This window comes from Phyllobates terribilis, unplaced genomic scaffold (assembly GCF_046119375.1).
Source record: "Phyllobates terribilis strain yellow unplaced genomic scaffold, ASM4611937v1 Scaffold_12__6_contigs__length_324123572, whole genome shotgun sequence".
Taxonomy (NCBI): domain Eukaryota; kingdom Metazoa; phylum Chordata; class Amphibia; order Anura; family Dendrobatidae; genus Phyllobates; species Phyllobates terribilis.
This window is the reverse complement of record NW_027362772.1, coordinates 26,686,610-26,708,925: the sequence shown is the minus strand read 5'-3', so window position 1 is coordinate 26,708,925 and position 22,316 is coordinate 26,686,610. Positions and strand designations below refer to the sequence as shown.

General features: G+C 42.8%; 1 long non-coding RNA gene across 1 annotated transcript; it reads right to left on the bottom strand.

Annotated features, from left to right (window-relative positions):
• On the bottom strand, positions 1 to 22,316 carry LOC141172970 (uncharacterized). Its single transcript, XR_012252565.1, has 4 exons — positions 22,212 to 22,316; positions 5,411 to 5,511; positions 4,729 to 4,875; positions 1 to 2,084 (listed from the first exon to the last, which is right to left on the bottom strand). It is a non-coding gene; the product is annotated as an uncharacterized lncRNA (long non-coding RNA).

The window sequence follows — 22,316 nt, the reverse complement described above, 5'->3', positions numbered from 1 at the left end:
AAATAAGGGCTTAGCCTTCCTTTTCCTTGAGCTGGACATTATGTTTATATAGCATCCCATGGATGGGTGTCTACTAGTTGGGGGTCTCAGTCCTGCTTGGCTCTTATTCACATTTACATCATTTGACATATGGTAAGGTTTTAATACAAGAGATTAGGACCATCCTGAATAAGGTCACCATGACGAGGTAGGATGGCTTTTATGTTTTTCAGATCAAAATTATGTTAACTAAGAACCCTATGTTATTTTCATGCACTGTTGCTATTTACTAATTTTTTTACTGCAGGGTATTTTCTCATTTTGTTTATATCTTGGGTTTTGTCTGTTCAGTAACCAATGTGAACATGCGCCTACACGTTGGATGCATACCAAATTTATATTTCAAGTCATTTCTTTAGTTTTGTTAATAAACACAATCTAAAATTTACAGAAAGTTAAGGAAGATTTACAGATTCTAAAATATTAAATCCTCTGCTTCTAAAAAAAATAATTCCATAAAATTCCATTAAAACTCTATTTTATAACAGCTGTGATCTGGCCACAACTTCTAAGTAAAGTCTATGTTAGGGTGTCTCTCAGCTCACTGAGAGATCAGATTACATCTGCTGAATGAAATTTATGGAGTTGGAGAGAGAGCAGGAAGATGGAGCTGAGTGAGAAAATATGCAGGATGAGACACTGGCAGGTCTCACCCAGGAGCTACATTCACAGCTAAACTTCTAATACTTCTGTATAAGGACTTCTTTTGAACTGCTACTTTCTAGTAATTCTTTTATCTCACCCTATTGCTGGATTCAGCATTAAATTGCTTCCCACTGCTGAATAATGCATCTTATGCTGCTGCTTCTAAACATTTCCTACAAATTGAATGAGAGCAGGAATCTCTCATGTCTATGTGTGCTGTTTTTGGGAGACATTATAGCAGTCAGTCTCCACTCAGTAGCTCAGAGACAACTAAAAAATTCGAAACAGAGCCTGAAGAGGGGAAAAATAGTAAAAAATGCAACATATAAGTCATATGGTGGACAGAAATGTGTTATTCCTCATGTATACACGCAAGACAGCTGGTCACCTGAAATAATAGGTATGCTTTAAGAGTTACCCTTTTCCTCATCTCAGCACTCCAGTCATTATATATTATATATTTGCCATGAAGTCAGAAAGAGACAACACATTACTTAGTTACATAGCGAGTTTTCATTGATGTGTTCAGATAATCATAAGTTTATTTAATTCTTAAAAAATCAGTTTTTTTTCAGTAGTTTGATCAGTACATGTGTTAATAGTTTTTCAGGTAGACCCAAAAGCTGCAATTTATGGGTGCTAGAATACTACAACCCCCAGTACGACAACAACATTGATGTACTTTGATTTGACTACTCAGAAATAAGCCCCAGCTCCCAACTGAAAAGACAAAAAAATTATTTGGATGCCCCAATGGAAGGCGTTATACAATGTATCCGTCTATAGTATTTGTAAATAAGATAAAGAGCGTTAGAATTGAAGTTGGTTGATTTATTAGTGAATTGATTCATTGAAGATTCCTGGATTATACTGTAACTTCTAACACTTAAGGAGCACCCTCTTAATTTCTTCAATCCCGATATAGCTGTCAAAGTTGTTATGGCAGGCGTCAGAATTAATACAACCTTTAAAAGAATAGTCTTCCACTGTCGCATCTGTAGACACAAACCCAACAGATATCATTAGAGAAAATATCTTATGCGTTCTACATTCCTTGAATGTAGTCTTATTTTGACCGGAGCGGTACCCATTACAAATGATCAAGTGTACACTAGAGTCATATACACAAATCGGAAGACTATTCAAGACCACGTGAAGGTGATTTTTTTTTATTATTTTCCATGCATTGGAGGAAAAACATAATTTGGTTGCAAAAAATATGTACACATCTTTAAGAAAAATGTACTCACCCACATTCCTAATTCTTGCTCTATACTCCATACATCGGTCCATGGATCCAGTGCAGTTCATCTCCTGGTTACCCTTACTTTCCTCCAAAGTGCCGAGACTGAAGGTGGATGGACATATTACACCATTTGGTGTTGGATCTTCTTGAAAAACTAGAGAAACAAATTGAATTAGTGTTTAAATACTTCAACTAGGTCATGGTAAGTTGAATAAAATGATACCTTGATATCTGCTATCCAATGTTTTATTTCAGAGTATTTTACATTTTTCTTAATATGTATCTGTCTCCAGAGCTTATTTTGAGTGAAAGGGAGAGTTACAAGTGTGAGACATGAAATGAAGGACAGTCTGCTCTCCAGATCTACATGTCTCACACTGGTAACTCTCCCTTTCACTCAAAATAAACTCCGGAGACAGATTCTCAGGAGATCTGTGACCAGCCCATAGATTTTAACAGCTCATTTACATATTTAAAAAATGTGGATTTCTCTGAAAGGAGACTTTGGATCGCAGATATCAAGGTATCATTTTATTCAGCTTCCTATGACCTGCAGTGCTGGCCAAAAGTATTGGCACCCCTTCAATTCTGTCAGATAATACTCAGTTTCTTCCTGAAAATGATTGCAATCACAAATTCTTTGGTATTATTCTCTTCATTTAATTTGTCTTCAATGAAAAAAGCACAAAACGAATTGTCCTAAAGCCAAATTGGATATAATTCCACACCAAACCTAAAAAGGGGGTGGACAAAAGTATTGTCACCCTTTGAAAAATCATGTGATGCTTCTATAATTCGTGTAATTAACAGCACCTGTAACTTACCTGTGGCACCTAACAGGTGTTGGCAATAACTAAATCACACTTGCAGCCAGTTAACATGGATTAAAGTTGACTCAACCTCTGTCCTGTGTCCTTGTGTGTACCACATTGAGCATGGAGAAAAGAAAGAAGACCAAAGAACTGTCTGAGGACTTGAGAAACCAAATTGTGAGGAAGCATGAGCAATCTCAAGGCTACAAGTCCATCTCCAAAGACCTGAATGTTCCTGTGTCTTCCGTGCGCAGTGTCAGCAAGAAGTTTAAACCCCATGGCACTGTGGCTAACCTGCCTAGATGTGGACGGAAAAGAAAAATTGACGAGAGATTTCATCGCAAGATTGTGCGGATGGTGGATAAAGAACCTCGACTAACATCCAAACAAGGTCAAGCTGCCCTGCAGTCCGAGGGTACAACAGTGTCAACCCGTACTATCCGTCGACGTCTGAATGAAAAGGGACTGCATGGTAGGATACCCAGGAAGACCCCAATTCTTACCCTGAGACATAAAAAAGCCAGGCTGGAGTTTGCCAAAACTTACCTGAGAAAGCCTAAAACGTTTTGGAAGAATGTTCTCTGGTCAGATGAGACAAAAGTAGAGCTTTTTGGGAAAAAGCATCAACATAGACTGTACAGGAAAAAAAAAGAGGCATTCAAAGAAAAGAGCATGGTCCCTACAGTCAAACATGGCGGAGGTTCCCTGATGTTTTGGGGTTGCTTTGCTGCCTCTGGCACTGGACTGCTTGACCGTGTGCATGACATTATGAAGTCTGAAGACTACCAACAAATTTTGCAGCATAATGTAGGGCCCAGTGTAAGAAAGCTGGGTCTTCCTCAGAGGTCATGGGTCTTCCAGCAGGACAATGACCCAAAACACACTTCCAAAAGCACTAAAAAATGGTTTTAGAAAAAGCACTGGAGACTTCTAAGGTGGCCAGCAATGAGTCCAGACCTAAATCCCATAGAACACCTGTGGAGAGATCTCAAAATGGCAGTTTGGAGAAGGCACCCTTCAAATATCAGGGACCTGGAGCAGTTTGCCAAAGAAGAATGGTCTACAATTCCAGCAGAGCATTGTAAGAAACTCATTGATGGTTACCGGAAGCGGTTGTTCGCAGTTATTTTGGCTAAAGGTTGTGCAACCAAGTATTAGGCTGAGGGTGCCAATACTTTTGTCTGGCCCATTTTTGGAGTTTTGTGTGAAATGATCAATGATTAGATTTTTGCTTCATTCTCTTTTGTGTTTTTTCCTTGCAAGCAAATTAAATGAAGAGAATAATACCAAAGAATTTGTGATTGCAATCATTTTCAGGAAGAAACTGAGTATTATCTGATAGAACTGCAGGGGTGCCAATACTTTTGGCCAGCACTGTATATGCAAATATAGAAGATGAAGATCCTACTAACAGATTCCCTTTAAACCTTGTAAATAAAAAAATTAATACAATAAACTAAATACAATAAAAAACAATTCAAGCATTGTATGGTATAAATGAAACAACAGCTCAGCTCACAAAAAACTAGCCCTCACATGGCTAAATTAAAAGAAGAAAAATGAAAAAGCTACAAATCTCAGAAAATTGAGGCACAAGAAAATTTTTGTTTTAAAACAGCTCAGATTTCTTTTTTTAACCCCTAAAATATATAGAAAAAATATGTAAGTTTGGTATCACTGTAATTATACCAAACTGCAGAATCATGTTGCCAAGTAATATAAAAATAAAATCCAGAAAATAAAAGGTTTTTTTTTACTATTTCATCCCCCTTCGAATTTTTTTCCCATTTTCAGTATATTTTATAGTAGTTAATTTTCTAAGCCACAACAGGTCCCGCAAAAAAAACAAACTGGCATACGACCATGTTGACTTATTGTAAAGGTTACAGTTCTTGGAAAAAGAAAAGGAAAAACAGAAGTCACAAAAATAAAAAGTGAATCAGATTTTTAATGCTGTTTTACTATGAATACCATACTAACGCTTACTTTCATATCCTTGATTGTTTCAGTAGTCTCCACTGCAGCAATTTACATGAAATCGAAATTTCATTGCTTCCACCATTCCTGTGCCATTGGTTCCACACAAAGTTTCATTTGCACAGCCTTTATAAAATGACTTAAACAACTTGTCACCTGAAAAACAAGTAAAAAGACATCACAGAACCAGAGCTGAAATGTCAAACTGTACTTTGGGTGAAAAGAAGAATTAAAGAAGCACTCCCATCAAAATATTTATTCTTTTAATATATTACAGCCGAATTATTATATAGCACTGTGTACTTACAATTGCTCATTTTGCCTTTCTACCCAGCTAATTCTTCTCTGCTCTTTGTAGAAACAGGAAGTCTCTTTTCCCTGCATGAGTCATTCCCCTCTTCAACTTCTGACCAAGTCGCTCCCTCCTCCCCCTGCCAGGGACTTTTGCAATGATGACTCATGCAGGGAAAAGTGACCTCCTGTTTCTACATAGAGCTTAGAAGGATTCAGCTAGGCTGTTTTTAATCACGTGATGTCAAAGACCTAATGGAAAAGAGACGTATTAGCTGGGTAGAAAGGCAAAATGAGCAATTGTAAGTACAAAGTACTATATAATATGATGAGTGCACTATATCAAAAGGATAAAAACTTTGATGGGAGGAGGAGGAGTGCTTCATTAAGTTGTACTCACCAAAATGAAAGAATTGAGAGACGGTCATACATCGATCTCCAAGGCATGGAGTGTCAGACACCTTACATTTTGTGGAGTTAAGGCACATGCATGAATAACAGCTATATGAAAAGACGAGAAAAAATGAGACAATTCAGTGATATTATATGGAAATAATCAGAAAGAGGAATTTATGTTAAATGGGAAATATTCTGGTTGTCATTAAAATAATGTTTTACATAATCATAGCCAACGAGATTCGGACATTGGTCATTGACAACATTACTATCGTGATTCCAGGGTGACTTGACGTTTTCACTCATAATGGTCTTTATTAACCCTAAGCACCTCCCTTTTGGTTTGTTGATTCTTTTTAATTTTTGTATGAACATAGGGGTCTTGCTTCAACTAAAACATGTTTTGACCTGAAAACAATCAAGTTTTACATCATCATAGTCAACGAGATTTGGACATTGGTCATTGCCAACATTACTATCTTGACTCCACAGAGGCTTGAAGTTTTCACTCATAATGGTCTTTATTAACCCTAAGCACCTCCCATTTGGTTTTCTGATTGTTTTTAATTTTTGTATGAACATAGGGTTGTGCTTCAACTAAAACTTGTGTTTTAACCTGAAAACAAACAAGCTTCATAAACTCATAGGGGTTGATTCATTAAAGCTTTTATGCCAGAAAACTGGCATAAAATGCTTTGAAAAATTACAGAATGTTAACAGAGTTTCACAAAAATGTTGTGACTTTTGATGTTTTCACACCAATATGAAGCAGCTCTGCCAAAATAGACTACGCCTGCCCATCAAATTTATTAAAGATGTCGGCATTCCTTTCTACTCCCTGACTAGGGTAGCATTTCTGGCAAGACGGCGCACACCCCATAGATTGTACACCAAATTCATTAATTGGCATGTGCCTCATACTCCCTAGAACCCTTAATTAAGATTGGCGTATGCAATGCCATTCTTAACTGAGCCTATGGGCTTTAATTCAACACTGTTATAAATACAGGGTGGTCCAAAAGTAGGTGACCAGAAAATAATAACATTCATTTTGATTTATATATAAAATTATATTTACTAACACAAGCATAAAATTGGCAATTAAATTGTATTCTGAACAATAATACAAAAGCCCTTAAATTTTATCAACGCAGGTGCTCAAACTGTTTTCCATTACAATTTGCACAGCTTTGAAGTCTGCCTCTTATACTTCGACAAACTTTTTTGCACAAGTCTCTTTGGGTATTAATTTCTTGAAATGCATCTCTTATGTAATTTTTCAAATCACTGACACTTTTTGGTTTTCGACTATAAACTTTGTCCTTGAGTACTCCCCAAAAGAAAAAAATCTATTGGTGTCACGTCTGGTGAACATGCCGGCCAATCAAGTGGGCCTCTTTGGCCATCCATTTACCGAATTTTTCGGACTATAAGACGCACCGGACCATAAGACACACCTAGGTTTTAGAGGAGGAAAATAAAAAAGTAAAAATGTAAGCAAAAGATGTGGTCATGATGCACTTTTAAGGGGGGGGGGGTCTTCTGCTGACACTGGTATAGGGGTAATGTCCTCCAATTCTGACAATATCCACCATCCTGGTATATATGCCGCCCCCCTTCCTTTTATATGTGGTCCCCATCCCCATCCTGATATGCCTGGCATCCCTCCATCCTGGTATGCATGGCACCCCTCATCCTTATCCTGGTATGCATGGCACCCCTCATACCTATCCTGATATGCATGGCACCCATTATCCCTGTCCTGGTATGCATGGCACCCATTATCCCTGTCCTGGTATGCATGGCACCCATCATCCCTGTCCTGTTATGAATGGCACCACTCATCCCTGTCCTGGTATGCATGGCACCCCTCATCCCTATCCTGGTATGCATGGCACCCCTAATCCCTGTCCTAGTATGCATGGCACCCCTCAACCCTGTCCTGGTATGCATGGCACCCCTCATCCCTGTCCTGGTATGCATGGCACCCCTCATCCCTGTCCTAGTATGCATGGCACCCCTCATCCCTGTCCTGGTATGCAGGCATCCCTAATCCCTATCCTGGTATGCATGGCACCCCTCAACCCTGTCCTGGTATGCATGGCACCCCTCATCCCTGTCCTGATATGCATGGCACCCCTCATCCCTGTCCTGGTATGCATGGCACCCCTAATCCCTGTCCTGGTATGCATGGCACCCCTCATCCCTGTCCTAGTATGCATGGCACCCCTAATCCCTGTCCTGGTATGCATGGCACCCCTAATCCCTGTCCTGGTATGCATGGCACCCCTAATCTCTGTCCTGATATGCATGGCACCCCTCATCCCTGTCCTGGTATGCATGGCACCCCTAATCCCTGTCCTGGTATGCATGGCCCCCCTAATCCCCATCAGGCTGCACATTAACAAAAAAAATAAACACTTCTACTCACCTTTCTTCTCTCCTCCAGCGCTGCATCCTGTCTGCCTGCACCGATCTCTCCATGTGAGCCGTGCATGACGTCACTGCCATGCGCAGCTCACAAGGAGAGATCAGCTGCCGGAAGTCACTGCTCCGCACGCCGGGTCTGTGTGAGAGGGGAGCAGTGACTTCACTCTCCTTCATAGCCGGCACACAGCGCTGCAGCTGCCGGCTATCTCCTGTGCCCGCTCATTAAAGGGCATGAATATTCACCCTCTCCCCACGCCCATGGGCGTGCAGAGAGGTTGAATATTCATGCCCTGTTACACTGTATACCACTATTAAGGAGCATGAATATTCAGTGCTCCCCACACCCCATGGGCGTGGGGAGCAGTGAATATTCATTTTCTTTAGCAGCAGGGACAGTGTAGGCTGCATCGGGCGGCTGCTGCCTCCTGTGCCCCACTCCTCCACCGATACCGCTCCCCCCACACCACACATTAATATACAGCCCCCCCCAACATTCGGACCATAAGACGCACCCCCCCATTTTCCTCCAAAATTTTGGAGGAAAAAAGTGCGTCTTATGGTCCGAAAAATACGGTATTAGGAAATGTTTCATCAAGATACTCGCGGACTACTCTTGAATAATGTGGAGGGGCCCCATCTTGTTGGAAATAAAGGTCATTTGAATTAGGCTGTTGCTGTAACTGTGGAACAACTTGATTCATTAGAATTTCGAGATACTTATCTCCTTTGACTGTTCCATCAAAAAATATTGGTCCTAAAACACCAAAACTTGGAATACCACCCCAAACATTGACACCAGGCTGATTTAGTTGTTACTCTAATGTTAAATGCATGTTCTCATTATACCAGTAAATACAATTATGTCTGTTTATATGGCCGGATAATTTGAAAGAAGCTTCATCACTCCACATAATGTTATCTAAAATTACTGGATTTTCTTCAATTTCGTTAAGCATAATCTCACTAAATTGCAGCCGCCTGTCTGGATCATCCTCCAATAAACCATGAATTAGACGTGGACGATAAGCTTTCCACCCAATAGATTTCAGGATTCGCATGATAGAAGCTTGTGAAATTCCCAATTCCAAAGAGGCTCTTCTGGTGGACTTTATGGACTCTGAACAAATGTTTCAGCAACAAGTTGTTTATTATCTTCTGTACAGACTGTTTTGGGTCGACCAGTTTTTGGAGCATCAAGGATTGAGCCAGTGACATTGAATTTGTCACGAATGCAGTAAATGGTTTGTCTCTTTGGGGCTTGAGTACCAAATGCTTCAACCCAATTTGCTCTAATGGTTTAAGCATTTTGAGATTTCCAATACTCTGTTAAAATCCATTTTCTTTGATCTGTATTTAAATTATTTGCCATTATGTGTTATCTCAATTATCTGAAAAGAAAACAGATTTGGGGGAGATCTATCTGTGAAAACTAGATCTGTGAAACTGGCTCAGTTGCCCTTAGCAACCAATCAGATTCCACCTTTCATTTTCCAAAGAGTCTGTGAGGAATGAAAAGTGGAATCTGATTGGTTGCTAAGGGCAACTGAGCCAGTTTCACTTTACACCATGTTTGATAAATCTCCCCCTTCATAACCTTATTACACTTTCTGTCCACCTACTTTTGGACAACCCGGTATATGGTGCTAGCAAGACAAGGTCAGGTCTCCAGTTGTCCAATGCAAATAGGAATCCCTAAGACTAGACAGTCTTCTGTCTTCTTTTTTTCCAGCTAGAACTAGCTAGCACTAATTTAGCTCTATTGGTTATGGTGATGCTACTATTGGTGTCTGCCTGGGTTAACAGAGCTGCTGGGTACTAACAGGTTCAGATCAGATCTCCAAATACTTGGGTACCCCAAATACTGTGAAAAATTGTCCAAATAATTAAAAAAATGTTGTATTATGATTAGTCTTGAGCCACCCCCGTAGTGTTCGAGTTCGGTTCGGTTCGTCGAACACCCGTGTGTTCGCCGAACTGTTCGTCGAACTGTTCGTCGAACACCTTCGAACACCGTTAAAACCAATGGCAGGCAAACAAAAACACATAGAAACACATAGAAAACACCTTCAAAGGTGTCCAAAAGCTGACAAACTGCTCAGAAGACACAACAAACACATGGAAAAGTGACAAGTACATATAGTCATGCGAAAAGAAAAGAGGTGGAGGAGTAAAAAGAGGGGGAGACACAGATATAGGCATGTCATGCCCTTCTAAAGTCCAAAAAGTGAGAAGCCGACACGTTCAGTCCGCTACTGCCCGTGCCACCTCCGTGTCGCCGGGTTTGTGCCAGAGCCGCGGTGAACCCTGACGGCCAGCCCCCCTCTCCCAATACTGGTGCCTGTCTGCTGGTGGGTCGAGCGAGCCCCCCTGTGGTGGAGGCAGCTCTAAGCTTTTTAATTTAAATTGTCTCTCTAATTTGAATGAATACACTTTAAATCCATTTACAAGGATCTATTGAAGGGCAAGTCTCATGCCAGCAGCCGCATAATTCCAGCTCCTGTAGCGTCCACTAAAGCTGCTGCAGTTAAAAAGCTTTCATAAGGATCGAGCTCGGCTGTCCACCGCAAGGCATCCTACTGCCAATCCCAGCCCCTATGCCTTGGGGTGCCTCCTGATGCTCTTCACTGAGTATCCCGTGGTCCCGAAGCATTTCCTTTGAAAAAATTAAGTGTCCAAACTACAGGTGGTGTAGCTTGCTTAACAGCCGGGATAATCCGCTGACTAGCAGACACTGCTACTAGGCACAAAGTATTTCCTGGGCTAGATGCAGTTAAAAATTTGTAATTAGATACTCTCGTTGGATGCTGAGAAAGCATTCCATAGAGTCTCCTGGCACGCCATATATGATTCTCTTAAAAAGCTTGGGGTAGGGGTCTTGAGGACCCTTTTATAGCCAAAATCACGGCCCTGTATCACAATACGTCACCTAGGCTGAAGATAAATGGAACTGTAGCACCCTGAGGGCTCGGTTGCTACAGAGGTATTGCACCTCACCCAGAGGTGTGATATCTCACTCTCAGGTAAGGATGGAGTGTGGATCAGGACCCGACACCTGCATGCATTACATCACATTGCCGTGGGGCAGGGCGACCAATATGCCTCTGAGATGGGCACGACAGTCCCTGTCCCTGGCTGGAGTGGGGGGAGGGAACACTGAGGAAGGGGAACCCTGTAGTGCAGGAGCAGGGAGGAAGCAGTTCCTGGGTGCATTGAGAAGGGAGTATAAAAGGTGGGCACCATCTTAGCTCAGTGCAGAGAAGTCTGAGCAGAAGTGGCAGGGAGCAGGGGCTCTGCATGAGCTCTGCTCCGGAGGCAGGCCTAGTAACAGAGGCCCAGGCCTGGAAGAGGGAAAAGGAAGGAAGAGGAGCGGAGAAGGCTCCAGGAACGAGGAATGAAGGGATCCCAGGGGTGCGGACGGGCGAGTCGCCACCGCACGCCCGAATCCACCTGCGTGGAGGGGTCAGGCCAAAGGGGGAGACCGGTTCCCGAAACTAGTGGAGGCAGGAAATGACCCTCAGCTAGAAACCGGAGGCTGTGACATTTTATGTGGCGCAGCCCCTCGCTACACCCGCTAGGAAGGCACCACATAGGGTCAGGGAAACTGGCGCCAAGTTTACCAAGAGGAGGCCCGAGGCAGCCGGACAGAAGGGTTGGTAAGAAAGGCCAGACAAAGGACACACAAAGGGGGTCCTGTGAAGCGCTCCAAAGTTATCTGGGAGTTGTCTGAGCCCCTCACCTGGTGAGCACAGTACGACGTGGGCAGCCGTTACCTGCAGACGTGGACTGGATAATAAGAACTGTGAGTAAAGGCCCTGGACTGCATCACTGACTCCGTGTCGTTACTGCTGCTGCCCTGCACCATCACCCCCATCCTCCGCATACACTGCCCTGAGGCTATACTCCTCCCGTGGGGAGTTATGCTACGCTCTGCTGCACCCACAACACCAGCCTCAGCGGTCTGCCCTGCAGCGGCGGTTCACTCTGACCGCAATCCACGGGTGGCGTAGTCGGACATTTAAACATCAAAACCACATAAATAGTTCCGCCACTGGTTTGACCACCCTGAGCCACGGAACCGGGTCGCCGCCACGAAGACTACAACCACCAGCATCCACCAAAAAGGGTCCGGCTCTGGGTGTCCCAAGGCCCAGGGGGTGCATCAGAACATTTTCATCACCTTTCACAATCACCAATGGGACAAGGCAGGGATGTCCTCTGTCCCCTCTCTTATACATCCTAGTGACGGAGCACCTGCTCTCATCAATTCGCCATAACCCCAATATTAGGTGGATTGAGGTGGGAGTGCTCTCTATTTGCTGATGATGTCCTAGTATATATCACTCAATCACATATATCCATCCATGCTGTTATGGCTGAAATAGATCACTTTGTTACATGGTCAAATTTTAAAATCAACGCAGCGAAGTCTGAGGCCCTCGATGTCTCCCTCCCCAAATCCATATAGGATTCCATCCAGTCCAACTTTCCCTTTGCCTGGCCCTCACAGGGTATCAAATACTTAGGAATTCCTATTCATAGAGACCTCTCCCATCTATGTTATCTTAATTTTGGGCCCTTTATTGAACAACTCCATACAGACCATGGTTGGCAAGTTAGAACTGTAAGATTCACTACGTGAACCACTGGTGTTTTGTGGAAAAGCACATGTACACTGTGTTCCAAATTATTATGCAAAAAGTGTTTAGGAGTGATAAGGGAAGAATTTGTTTGTTTGTCAGTTAAACTCATTGATGGTGATGCGTGTCAGGGCTCTTTATATCACTGTAAGCAATTGCAGACACCTGTGCTAATTAGTTTGGCAGGTGTGTCCAATGAAAGGCAAGACTACTTAAGAAGGCTGTCTCACATTATTAAGCAGCCTACATTTTCTGCCAAAATGGGAAAGAAAAAGGATGTGTCGGCTGCTGAGAAGCAACAAATTGTGGAGTGTTTAGGTCAAGGCATGACTACAATCAACATTGTGCGATGATCAGGATGAAGTGTCTTGGCAATCAAGAAGTATGTAGCTGATTCACAGTACACACGTGTGCGTGCTGATAAGGGCAAATTGAGGACTCTTTCCTACAGGCAATTACGTCAGGTTAAAAGAGCAGCGGCAAAAAAGCCTTGTCATAGCAGCAGACAAGTTTTTGAAGCTGCTGGTGCCTCCAACGTCCCCCGAACAACAAGATGCAGGGTCCTTCAGAGGTTTGCAGCTGTGCATACGCCATCCTGTCGACCTCCTCTATCCACTTCACACAAGCAGAAACGGCTCCAGTGGGCCAAACATTACATGAAGACTGATTTCAAAACTGTTTTGTTCACGGATGAGTGCCGTGCAGCGCTCGATGGTCCAGATGGATGGAGTGGAGGATGGCTGGTTGATGGACACCTCACGCAAACCCGGCTACTGCGCCAACAAGGAGGAGGTGGAGTAATGTTTTGGGCTGGAATCATGGGGAGAGAGATTGTCGGCCCCTTTAGGATCCCTGAAGGCGCTAAAGATGAACTCCATAATGTATGTGGATTTCTCAAACAACACTTCATGACATGGTTCAAGAAGAAGAACCGTGTATTTCACAGCAAGATCATTTTTTTGCATGATAATGCACCATCTCATGCTGCACATAAAACATCTGCATCTCTGGCTGATATGGGCATAAAAGGGGACAAACTTATGGTGTGACCCCCATGCTCCCCTGACCTCTACCCCATTCAGAACCTCTGGAGCATCATCAAAAGGAGTGTCTATGATGGCGGGAGGCAGTTCACATCTAAGCAACAGCTCTGGGAGGGTATTCTGTCCTCATGCAAAACAATTGAAGCAGAAACCATCCAAAACCTGACAAATTCAATGGACGAGAGAGTTCAGAAGCTCCTTTTGAACAAGGGGTCCTATGTGAAAATGTGACATCACCTAGAATAAAGTTTTGAGTTGAAAACTGTTTGATTTCAGTTTCTAATAACCTGCTAATGCTTATAATTTAAAAAATGACCATTTTTTTGGTCTTTATTAAAATGAAAAGGTTGATCGAAAAGTTTGGGGGATCTAAGAGTGTGGCAACCCAGTAGTCATGATTACTTCGAATTCTGACAATATGAGGGTCATGTTGCAAGTAGTGCAGCAAGAAGGCACTTATGTGTCTTGCGCATCTCGGAGCCCCAAAATTATTTTCCGGGATAGATGCAGCAAAAAATTATTATTAATTTTAAATCTGGTGGAGCTTAGTATAGATGGCCTAATAGGATCAGTGCTGCACACTGCTACAAAGCCCAAATTATTTTCCAGTCAAGATACAGATAAACATGATTAGTAATTTTAAATCTGGTGGAGCTTATTATAGATGGCCTAATAGAATCAGTGCTGCACACTGCTACAAAGCCCAAATTATTTTCCAGCCAAGATACAGATAAACATGATTAGTAATTTGAAATCTTATAACGGTTGGTAGGGTGATTTTAACAAATCATCAAGCTTTTACTCTCCCCAGGATGACACAGGGGTAGAAAAGTCGTTTCGGATCCATGATTTGTTCATCTTTATGAACGTGAGTCTGTCTACATTATCAGTGGAGAGCCGCGTGCGCTTATCTGTCAGCACACCACCAGCAGCGCTGAACACACGTTCAGACAGAACGCTGGCTGCGGGGCATGACAAGATCTCCAAGGCGTAAGTGGCTAGCTCCGGCCATTTATCCAGATTGGAAGCCCAAAAAGAGCAAGGGTCCAGTGACACAGTCATGGCTTCAATGTTTACTTGGAGCTACTCCTGTACCATCGTCTCTAGGCGTTGACTATGTTTCAGACTTCTTGTCTCCTGTGGCCTTGCAAAGGATGGGCTAAAAAAGTGGTGAAATGATTCCGCAAAATTGATGTTACCAGCAGATACTGTGGTTCTGTTACGGTTTGAGTGCTGAACACTTGACGGTCCCACGGTTGGCAAGTTGGAACTGTGAGATTCACTACGTGCACCACTGGTGTTTTGTGGAAAAGCACATGTAAGATTCTGCAACAGTCTCTGCTGATACTCCTGCATGCGTGCATCCCTTTCTATGGCAGGAATAATTTCTGCAAATTTACTTTTGTACCGGGGATCTAACAGTGTGGCAACCCAGTAGTCAGGATTATTTCTAATTCTCACAATTCGAGGGTCATGTTGCAGGTAGTGAAGCAAGAAGGCACTCCTGTGTGTTGCGCATCCAGGAGCACCAAGTCCCTGTTGTGTTGGTGGCGAGGTAACAATCATGCTTCCTTCCTCTGTCCTCTCCCCCCAACCTCGCACAACAGAAATGTGATCAAGGTCTCCCTCATCTGATGAGTCTTCCATCAGTTCGTCCTCCACTTCTTCCTGGGCTCCTGCACCTTCCTCACTAGTTTGGCTGCTACCATGTGCCCTGGTAAAACCATCTCCCCCACCCTCATATGCTTGCCGCCTTGGTGCTGCCGACCGTCTGGACCTTGCAGATGTTAGCCCTTCCGCATACAACTCCTCCTCCTCTACTTCCTCCACCTCCTCTTGTGCCACCACCTGACTCCGAATTCTGTTTAACATGTGCTCCAGCATGTAAATCACCAGAATAGTCATGCTGATAATGGCATCGTCAGCACTAAACATCTTCGTCGCCATTTCAAAACTGTGCAGAAGGGTGCATAGGTCCCTGATCTGAGACCACTCCTGCAGCGTGATTTGCCCAGGCTATACGTCAGAACGTATTGCAGCAGGGCTTGTCGGTGCTGCCACAGTCGCTGCAACATGTGCAGAGTTGAATTCCACCGGGTAGGCACATCGCATTTTAGCCGGTGAAGTGGCAGGCCCAACGACTTCTGTAGAGATGTAAGTCGCTGAGCTGCGAGATGCGAACGGCGGAAGTGAGCACACAGCGACCGTGCCCTCTGCAGAAGGCCATCTAGTCTGGGATAGTGGGCTAAAAATTGCTGGACAACCAGGTTCAACACGTGAGCCATACAAGGCACGTGTGTGACATTGCCCCGGCGAAGGGCCGCACCCAGGTTTGCAGCATTGTCGCACACGGCCTTCCCTGGTTTCAGGTCCAGTGGAGACAACCATTCATGAAATTGGTTCTCCAGAGCTGACCACAACTCCTCAGCTGTGTGACTCACATTTCCCAGACATTTCAAAGTAAAAACCGCCTGATGACGTTGAGCCCTACTGCCAGCATAGTAAGGAGGTGTGCAGGATCCCTTCTGCGCAGTTAGAAAGCTTGTGGCATGACCAGACAGGCTTTGGGTGCAGGTGGAAGACCAAGAGGAGGTTGAGGAGGCAGAAGCAGTGGAGGAACTTTGACATAAAGAGGATTGACGCACAACTCGTGGGGACGGCAAGACTTGGACAGCAGCCCCTTGTCCTGCTGTCACCATAGTTACCCAGTGCGAAGTCAGCGACATGTAACGCCCCTGTCCATGCCTACTCGTCCAAGTGTCTGTGGTGAAATGCACCCTGTCACACACAGAGTTTCTCAAAGAAGCGGAGATGTTGTGTGCGACATGCTGGTGGAGCACAGGCACACCTTTCTTTGAGAAGTAGTGCCGACTGGGCATCTGGTACTGGGGCATTGCGACGGACATAAGGTCTCGAAAATCCTCTGTGTCCACCAGGCGGAAAGGCAGCATTTCTGTAGCCAAGAGCTTGCAGATGGTGAAATTCAACCTCTTAGCTTTCTCATGGCTAGGAGGAAATGGTCTTTTACTTGTCCACATCTGAAGGACCGAGGGCTGGCTATTGTGCTCAGACGGGGTTGATAAGGGTGTCCCCGGCAAACTGCCGGTCTGTGAGGAAGATGCAGGCGGACATGTTAGGTTGCCTTGATCCAAAGGTGGTGCTATCGATGTCGGACAGCGCTCAACACCAGCTGGTGTTACCACCTCCAAAGAAAATGATGACCTGCCAATCACGCTGGCTGTTGCGGGTAAAGAGGTGGCAGGTCTGCGCCCCAAAACAGGTGTGACTGCTGTCCCCCCAGTCACAGAGGATGAAGAGGCCGTGATGCACAAGATATGGCAGACGGTGGTTGGCCCGGCCGGCTAGGCCGCATTGTAGCACACTGAGCTTCCCACTGCAACTTATGCTTCATGTCCATGTGCCGGTTCATGCATGAAGTACTCAAACTATGTATTTTTTGGCCTCTACTTAGCTTTTGCTGACAAATGTCACAGATAACACGAGTTGGGTCATCTTTATCGATCTGAAAAAATGCCCAGGCTATGCAAGGCTTAGCACCCATGCGACCTGAAGAGCCACCACGACTTGTGGTGAGAGGCAGAGTTGTGTTTGAGGATGCAGTTGTTGACGTGCTTCCAGTACTACGTCTCTGTCCAGGAAGGCGCAGCCTGACCTCGTCGTCATTAGCATCTTCCACCACCTCCTCTGCTGACCTCATCTCTTGGCTGACTGTGGGTTGACAGTAAGTGGGATCTCCAACCTCATCATCATCACCCTGTGCGTTATCACACCCGTCGTCCTCAGAGCCAACCTGTTCCTGCCCTGACAAAAAACTAAAGTTGTCGCTCCAATCAGGTATTTGAGTCTCATCATCGTCTTCCTCATTGTCTCCACCAACAGGAGTTACAGTTTGGGAATGAGGGTCTACATTATGGTCAGAACCTTCTGCGTCTGGTCCTGGATCCGACTCATAAAGATTCTGGGCATCAGTGCAGATCATTTCCTCGTCTGGATTCACAGAAGCGCTGGAGTCGACCTCTGATTCCCAGGCTATAGTATGAGTAAACAGCTCTGCAGACTCAACCATCTGTTCTACCTCATACTCAGACGGGCAGCTGGAGATTTCGGAGCTGTGAGGAAGCAAGTGCGATTGGGGTGACACCTTTGAGGACTGGAGTATTTGTGATGTTGAAGTTGATGTGGAGGAGAGCCCACTTAAAGGAGCACTTGATATCCGTTGAAGCACCTGCTGTTTTTGTGCCTCATCTGGAATTTGTAGCGATTGGCGTGGCCGTAAGAAAGGGATCTTATCACATTGTCCGCTAAAAGAAGTAGACATTTTAGTTTGGCTGGAAGATGGTCTTTCTTCTGCAGATGATACTGTTGCTTTAACACCTACCCCACGGACACAACCTTTTTTCCCCTTCCCAACACGCCTATTCCCCTTTCCACCAGCAGCAGGCCTTTTTCCACTCATTTTGGTGGTTAACTAATTCACAACTCTGGAGTTGTTTGCACAAAAAAACAATGGATTGGAACCGAGCAGAGCTGAGTGGCCAAACTGTGGTATTAGGCCAAAACTATTGGCTGGGTTAGATGCAGAAAAAAATTATATTCAATTTGCAACCTGATGGAGGTCAATATAGATGGACTAATAGAACAAGTCCCACACACAGCTAGAAGCCCAAATATTTTTTCAGAGGTAGATGCAGAAAAAAAATATATTCAGTTTGCAACCTGATGGAGGTCAGTATAGATGGACTAATAGAGAAAGTCCCACACACTGCTAGAAGGCCAAATATTTTTTCAGAGCTAGATGCAGGCAAAAAATTATTTTTAATTTGCAACCTGATGGAGGTCAGTATAGATGGACTAATAGAGAAAGTCCCACACACTGCTAGAAGGCCAAATATTTTTTCAGAGCTAGATGCAGATATAAATTATTTTTAATTTGCAACCTGATGGAGGTCAGTATAGATGGACTAATTGAGAAAGTCGCACACACTGCTAGAAGGCCAAATATTTTTTCAGAGCTAGATGCAGAAAAAAATTATATTCAGTTTGCAACCTGATGAAGGTCAGTATAGATGGACTAATAGAACAAGTCCCACACACAGCTAGAAGGCCAAATATTTTTCAGAGGTAGATGCAGATAAAAATTATTTTTAATTTGTAGCCTGATGGAGGTCAGTATAGATGGACTAATAGAGAAAGTCCCACACACTGCTAGAAGGCCAAATATTTTTTCAGAGCTAGATGCAGAAAATAATTATTTTTAATTTGCAACCTGATGGAGGTCAGTATAGATGGACTAATAGAGAAAGTCCCACACACTGCTAGAAGGCCAAATATTTTTTCAGAGCTAGATGCAGAAAGAAATTATATTCAGTTTGCAACCTGATGGAGGTCAGTATAGATGGACTAATAGAACAAGTCCCACACACAGCTAGAAGCCCAAATATTTTTTCAGAGGTAGATGCAGAAAAAAATTATATTCAGTTTGCAACCTGATGGAGGTCTGTATAGATGGATTAATAGAACAAGTCCCACACACAGCTAGAAGCCCAAATATTTTTTCAGAGGTAGATGCAGAAAAAAATTATATTCAGTTTGCAACCTGATGGAGGTCTGTATAGATGGATTAATAGAACAAGTCCCACACACAGCTAGAAGCCCAATATTTTTTCAGAGGTAGATGCAGAAAAAAAATATATTCAGTTTGCAACCTGATGGAGGTCAGTATAGATGGACTAATAGAGAAAGTCCCACACACTGCTAGAAGGCCAAATATTTTTTCAGAGCTAGATGCAGACAAAAAATTATTTTTAATTTGCAAACTGATGGAGGTCAGTATAGATGGACTAATAGAGAAAGTCCCACACACTGCTAGAAGGACAAATATTTTTTCAGAGCTAGATGCAGATATAAATTATTTTTAATTTGCAACCTGATGGAGGTCAGTATAGATGGACTAATAGAGAAAGTCCCACACACTGCTAGAAGGCCAAATATTTTTTCACAGCTAGATGCAGAAAAAAATTATATTCAGTTTGCAACCTGATGGAGGTCAGTATAGATGGACTAATAGAACAAGTCCCACACACAGCTAGAAGCCCAAATATTTTTTCAGAGGTAGATGCAGAAAAAAATTATATTCAGTTTGCAACCTGATGGAGGTCAGTATAGATGGACTAATAGAACAAGTCCCACACACAGCTAGAAGCCCAATATTTTTTCAGAGGTAGATGCAGAAAAAAAATATATTCAGTTTGCAACCTGATGGAGGTCAGTATAGATGGACTAATAGAGAAAGTCCCACACACTGCTAGAAGGCCAAATATTTTTTCAGAGCTAGATGCAGACAAAAAATTATTTTTAATTTGCAACCTGATGGAGGTCAGTATAGATGGACTAATAGAGAATGTCCCACACACTGCTAGAAAGCCAAATATTTTTTCAGAGCTAGATGCGGCTATAAATTATTTTTAATTTGCAACCTGATGGAGGTCAGTATAGATGGACTAATAGAGAAAGTCCCACACACTGCTAGAAGGCCAAATATTTTTTCAGAGCTAGATGCAGAAAAAAATTATATTCAGTTTGCAACCTGATGGAGGTCAGTATAGATGGACTAATAGAACAAGTCCCACACACAGCTAGAAGGCCAAATATTTTTTCAGAGGTTGATGCAGATAAAAATTATTTTTAATTTGCAGCCTGATGGAGGTCAGTATAGATGGACTAATAGAGAAAGTCCCACACACTGCTAGAAGGCCAAATATTTTTTCAGAGCTAGATGCAGACAAAAAATTATTTTGAATTTGCAACCTGATGGAGGTCAGTATAGATGGACTAATAGAGAAAGTCCCACACACTGCTAGAAGGCCAAATATTTTTTCAGAGCTAGATGCAGACAAAAAATTATTTTTAATTTGCAACCTGATGGAGGTCAGTATAGATGGACAAATAGAACAAGTCCCACACACTGCTAGAAGGCCAAATATTTTTTCAGAGCTAGATGCAGACAAAAAATTATTTTGAATTTGCAGCGTGATGGAGGTCAGTATAGATGGACTAATAGAACAAGTCCCACACACTACTAGAAGGCCAAATATTTTTTCAGAGCTAGATGCAGAAAAAAATTATATTCAGTTTGCAACCTGATGGAGGTCAGTATAGATGGACTAATAGAATGATGCTATGCCCAAAAGATTTTACTTCACTAGGTGCAGTAAAAAAATTGGTATTCTATACACAGGTGGTATATCTTGCAACACAGATAGGCTACTCCACTGACTAACACACTCTGCAATAGGCCAAAAAGGATTAGCTTTGCTAGATTCAGCCAAATGCTGTGAAAAAAACTTGCACAGCACTGGCACAGACCTGCCTGGCAAAAACTGATAGGAACTGATGTAACCTAGTCCTGAAAAGGACTGCAATTACAATTAGTCTTTACTCCCACAATCTATCTATTTAAGAGCACAGACCTGCCTGATAAAAGTCGTAGGAAATGCTGTAACCTAGTCCTTAAAAGGACTGCAATCACAACTATTCCCTACTCCCAAGCTATCTGTAGATTTGTGCGAAAATTGGCTTGAAATTAACAAGGTATAGCGCACACAGCAACAGCGGTGCCATCTAACACGCAGCTGCAGCAGTGAGAAAATGGTGGCGACGGGGAAAATGGCTTGGTCTTATAGGGCAAGGACATGTGACATACACTGCCAATGACACATGCCCTTGCTTGTGTGAAAAAAAGCACTTCGCTCCGTGTGTGCGCTGCTGATAGGCTGACAGATTGCACCTCCCCACTGTAAATGTGGGAAAGAGAAAAAAAAATGGAGATCTTCATTATTCCTGCAGAGATCCATCCCCTGCCCCTCCCCCCACCCCGCTGTACACTCAAACTGCGTATTAACATTAATTTTCATCATTACTGAGAAAAAATCCAGTTATGATTTTGGTGCACGAACAGTTATCGAACATAACCTCGAACAGCCAAATTTTTCTCAAATCGTTCGTGTTCGCCGAACGGCTCGAACACCGCCCAAAACAGCTCGAATTTGAGATTGGCGAACAGTTCGAGTCGAACAACGCTCATCTCTAATTATGATCTTTTGGGGACACATTTTGTAAAATATATACATCGAGTGAAATAAGGATGGGATGGGTTGTTCCCGAATATGGTTGGAATTTCATGTCAATAGCATCTTTAGAAATATATTTACTTAGAAAATTAGTGATATGTTCATTACTTATTTCTTCAAAAAAACAAACATTTGATTCCATATGCTCTATATGCAGATACATAAAACAAATAAGGCAAATAACTCGAAAAATTAGTTCAAATGGTTAGTTGGTATAAAATTTAAAAAGTAAAAAAAAACAAATGAAACAAATAGAAATATAATTTTTTTGTGTATTTGTGTCACAAAAATATTGATAAATTACTGTTATATATATGCTTCTCCAAAAAAATTGTCTTGCATAAAACAAGACTTTCTACTGCCAAGTCAGCTTAAAAAAAAATTAAAATTTGGACTAATGTCAGCGCATTTCTGAGAAAATGCAAGATCTACACGACTTTGAATTTAACAGTATTGAAGACCTGTCAATAAATGTGTTAATGAATTTACTGACACTTCTTAGTGCACTTTGTGTATACGATGTGAAGTGACTAAACCAATCTTACCTGAGCCAACAAGAGCAGAGATCAAGACAAGGAAAGCGACCAGGTTCTTCATTGTGGATGATTTGGTGGCTTCTCGTATTCTCTTCTGCTCATCCTGTTCTCTGT